This window comes from Magnolia sinica, chromosome 17, assembly GCF_029962835.1.
Source record: "Magnolia sinica isolate HGM2019 chromosome 17, MsV1, whole genome shotgun sequence".
In the NCBI taxonomy this organism is placed as follows: Eukaryota; Viridiplantae; Streptophyta; class Magnoliopsida; order Magnoliales; family Magnoliaceae; genus Magnolia; species Magnolia sinica.
In genome coordinates, this window is record NC_080589.1 from 16,778,097 (window position 1) to 16,783,203 (window position 5,107).

At 39.5% G+C, this 5,107-nt stretch overlaps 1 pseudogene; it reads right to left on the minus strand.

Moving 5' to 3' along the window:
* Window positions 1-3,954: 3,954 nt before the first annotated feature.
* On the minus strand, window positions 3,955-4,621 carry LOC131230826 (glutaredoxin-C1-like; annotated as a pseudogene).
* Between the last annotated feature and the right edge of the window lie 486 nt (window positions 4,622-5,107).

The following is a 5,107-nucleotide window of genomic DNA, read 5'->3' on the forward strand; positions in this document are numbered from 1 at the left end:
TTCACGCATTTATATTAATTCTATTGTCCTTTCGATTGCGCAGTGAGATTCCGTCACTGGCCAGGAGCCCGGACCAGTAGACCTCTACAGAGGGACTCATTGTCGGCAGGCGACTGGATCTTGGGTACATCCTATAGCCAGCGAGAATTAGGTAAAAATCCTTACATTGTAAATTTTAATTGCATTGCATTATAATAATGTCATTTGTTATGAAAATTTATATGTTTTCATTACAGGTGGCGATGGATACCTTACGTAGTCAGCCCACTCTCGATGATATTCATCGGAGTGAGGCAGATATCCTGAGTGAGGTGCTTGGCACCCATTCTAGATATGTGAAGGAGGAGCACGAGAGGAGGATGGAGGAGCTGGAGAGGCAAAGGGAGGAGCAGGAGAGGAGGATGGAAGAGTTAGCGAGGCAGAGGGAGGAGTAGGAGAGGAGGAGGATGAGGAGCAGGCAAGGCAGAGAGAGGAGTAGGAGAGGAGGATGGAAGCGATGCGAGTAGAGTATGAGCGATGGATGATGGAGATGTTTCAGGCTTACCCACCAATGTCCCACCACTTCCGCATTCATCTTTGTGATTTTTTATTTTATTTATGATATTAAACTTACATGTATTTATGCGTGAATGAATGTGATGTGGATAAAATTGTTTGTGTTTGGATGAATGTAGTTTATGTTTGGATGGATTTACGTAGTTTGGGTTTAGATGGATGTGAATGTGAATATGATGAAATATATTATATAACAAGTGTATATCAGGTAACAGGTGTATAACAGAAATTTTGTAATGGAATATTGAAAAAAAAAAAAAAAAGGCTTTTACCTACAACAAATTTTGTAGGTAAAAGTTTCATCCATGTTTTTTTTACGTTCGAAAGGTTTCGTAGGTAAAAGTCTCGTCCACATTTTTACCTATGAATATTTTCGCAAGTAAAAGTTTTGTAAATATTTTTACCCATGAAAAGTTTTGTAGGTAAAAGTCTCATTCATGGCTTTACATACGAAAATTTTCGTAGGGAAACGTTTTGAAAATATTTTTACCTACGAAAAGTGCCGAGTAGAAGTTTTATATCTTTACCTACGAAAGAAATCGTCGGGAAAACGTTTGTTCTTATTTCTCCCCAAACAAGTTTTGTGAATATCTTTCCCTATAAGAAGAATCGCCAGTCAAATTTTCATCGTGAATATCTTTCCCTATAAAAAGAATCGCCAGTCAAATTTTAATCGGTAAAAGTCTTTTTCGTCGGGAAAAAATTAGTTTTAGCGACGAAAGTTTTCGCTGGTAAAAGTGGGGGGTTTTCACTGTCCTTCGGTTCCAGCCTTCTGTGATCCATCTTGGACATGAAAGTGCCAGTGACCCGCTCTACATCAGCAACGCTGGCTGTCACTTTTTTATTTCGCTGCTTTGTTTGCAGGTCATTCGTCCAACGGTCAAGAACTTCGTATCAGTGCAATTTATGAGCAGTTTACACTGCTCTGCAGGTCACATCTGATGAACTTGTGGGTCTTATCCATCCATGAAAAAGTGTACGGCTGTGGATCAAAGTACAGAAAAAAGACTTAGAAGATTCCAATTCGCTTGATGACTACTCAACGTATCTGAAAATGAGAACGCACTGCCAGAGAATTATCACAGGAGCAACACGATCTAAATATTCTTAGAAAATCTAGAGCTTGATTTTCACGTGGAGGAATGATCACATACACAATAATGTATGGTAAAGTTGCCTTTTCCACCTTGCACACCTGGTGAGCATGCAACATGTATTCGTAATCTGAGCCATTGGAAAGGTTGGGGACCATTGAAGATCACTTTACCCAAAAATCAGGCTGATCTATCCATCATTTGAGGCACAACATAGAAAAAAATGGACGGCCAACGATGTGGACTACATGGTAGATTGATCTGATCTTTTGTTCTTAATGATCTTTAAGGTGGGCCAATATTTTCGATGGGTCAGATTTCTAATACACATTATACAAAAGATGTTTGTGCGAGGTGGAAGCTTTTTACCATCCACTTACCTATATTTGAGCACCGCCCTTTGAGATTTATATGCTTTACACATTTGTCCACTACGTGATTTGTTGTTTAAGAAGGATGCTACCCAATGCGTTATCTGTTATTCCTCATCAAATGATGTATTGAATTGGCCATGGCCCAAAGGATAGTTCTGATTGGTCAGTAAACATCTGCTCAGGGACTTTTAACCGTTGAGTGTAAACCCCTTTAGTAGGATTTTTTATTTTTTTTGGTTATATCTTGTTAGTACTTAGTACACATAGCACTGTCAGTACACCCTCCATTGTTAGCCACCTCCACTAGGAAATCATACCAAGACCTCATGTGTTGAAACGAGGGTATCTTCACTCAGTCACCCCTTTAGTAGGTTGGATCCACTTAGGTGGACGGTCTAGATCAAAGGAGATATGCATGGCACATACGTAGGGATGGATCTTGCATCATATGTCGATGTTTAGGAATTTTATCAGATAAGCCTCAAGGCGACAAATCATTTTTGAGCATTGATTTCATAGCTAGGTGGGGTATACCAAGCTGGACCCACATGCAATGGTGGAATTCGCATCATGTTATAATGTGGGAATTCTAAAGTCGTAGTCAGAAAATTTTGGTAGAGCTCCTTGCCATTGTTGCTTTACCATTGTTAGCCCTCAGCATGTGGTGATCCAATGATGTAGTGGGCCGTGCATGCATTTTTGGCAGGGCTAGACCTAGAATCCCACGCAGAAATGAAGGTAGTCTGTCAAACCCTGGGCCAGTCCTACATAGGGCATGGTGTAATTGGATTCCGGGCATGTATGGATTAAAGAAATTTATTGAAGGTAAAGAGAAATTGTCATTGGAAGTGTAGATTATAAATCAATCATAACTTTTGATTTGGGTATAGTCAGAAAATGCAAACCTATCAATTTTTATGTGACAATACTTTCATGGTCAGCCAACCAAGTATGCTAGCTGAATTCATTCGTTTTGTCAAAAAACATGCCTTTCTAGTTCAAAACTGCCATTTTAGAATATAATTTACATTTTTTAGAAAGTTTCTTTTTCATTATATCTCCTTTCTCTCGTAGTTCTAGAATTTTCATCTCTTTTACAAGTTGCTCATAATTTGGCCGAGAATATTCCAATAATTTTTATTCTATTCGAATTAGAATTTATATTTTAATGAGATTTTGCAATTTAAAGTTATTTTTATTATATTTGAATTAAGACTTTTATTAGGGTTTTGAGTCTTCTATATAAATGATATAATCGAGTATTCCAGTCCACTCGCCTTTGAATCCACTCCAAATGAGAAATCTTTATTTGACTGACATACGTTGCATTCATCAAACATGGCCCGCCCAAGGTTTAGAGAATGTAATTGATTTTTCCCTACATAGGTAGCAAAAGTCTCATTCTGCTTTTGTTGCCGCGCTTTCATTCAATAAAATACTTGAATTTTCTTTCTTATTTTCCTGTGGACTAAAAAATCCACCTTTTGATTCCAGGTTTGGATTACTCTCTCTTACTGTTTTACGCTCTTCCCTCCGTCATTCAGTTATTCTTCAGCCCTGTTACTGGTGGGCCACATTAAAAAGATTGCATTGGCTATGGATCTTCATTGCCCATCAGTGGGCCACCATTCTTTAGCATGGATTGTGAACATTTATTATTATTATTATTATCATCAATGGGATCTTTGTCCAATGGTCCATCCATGGTTTCATATGGGCGTTTCATATGAAGTAGGCCCACTCCATCCTACTACTTAGAAAGTAAGATCAAGTGGGACCAACTTCCCATCTACGAATCCAAAGAGAATAAAACTCACCCATGGTTACGTATGAGTGTGGGACCATTTCCTTGTATTCTTCTTGGTTTTGCTTTATTCCCTAGAGGACCAATTGGATAGAAAATTTCACTACTTCAACTTAAAATGCAAAAAACACAAAGAAAGATAGAAAATATTATATTTCACATTCAAAACACCTCCACAACATTCTAAGGAAACATTTCCCATCCCGAACCGCTCAACTTAAGACTCCATAGGAAGTTTTAATACATAACTAAGACCTCGAACCACGTGATCAGTAGTCATATCTTCAAGAAACGTACAAGATCTCTATCGTCTGTCTAACTTATTTTATATATATAATGTGTATGCACTACACTGAGATGACTCCTGCTCTTTTGAGGAGCATTACCAGATGGCTCCTGCTTCCCTGATCAGTGGGGTCACGTTTAAGCTGAAGAGACATCACCTCGTTGGTAGAGCCTACCAGCTGACCGCCTATGAATACAACCGGTAGAGGTGAGCTACGACCTAAAAGCCTGACCAACGCCTTCTCTATTTCTTTTCCTCTGGGGTCCTGGTCGAGCTCATAAACAGTTGCATAGGCCCCGAAGTCAGTGAAGAGCTTCTTGATGGAGTGGCACATGCAACATGAGCTGTTGCTGAAGATCACCAACCCGTTCTGGCTTGCCAATCTATTCACCTGGTCCATCCTAACAAGAGAGAGAGAGAGAGAGAGAGAGAGAGAGAGAGAGAGAGAGAGAGATTGGAAATGTATGTGATTGAAAGAAAGCTAAGAAGGCTTTGGTTGTGATGAAAATGAGGTGATGAGGAGACTTATTTATACATGCTCGTGGGGGTGCTGGATGAAAAAAAAAAAAAAACAGGAGAATGAAATTAGATATTTTGCCTGATGCCCAAAATACCCCTTATCATTTCTTCACAGTGAAAGGGACCGCAGCGCCAATTGGAAGAGAAAAAAGGCAAGGTATCATCGGTGGGGCCCGTGATTTGAGTAGTCCTCTGTCCGGATTGACTCAGACAGAAACCATGTGTACGGAACATGGGTGCATCAGCATGATCCAACATACTCTACCATTCAATCCGTACACCTGTACCTTTATCCAGACCGTCTGATTCGGTGGCCATCTTTTGGATGAATATGGTAATCTTTACACCAGTCAACAGCTTACATAGCCCGATGACTTCCGACGACCGTTGGAAAGTTAACCGCATTTTTTTTATAATCTCTATTGGCTGGATTTTCTAGACTTTGAGGCTTTCAAGATCTGGCCTACTGTATCTT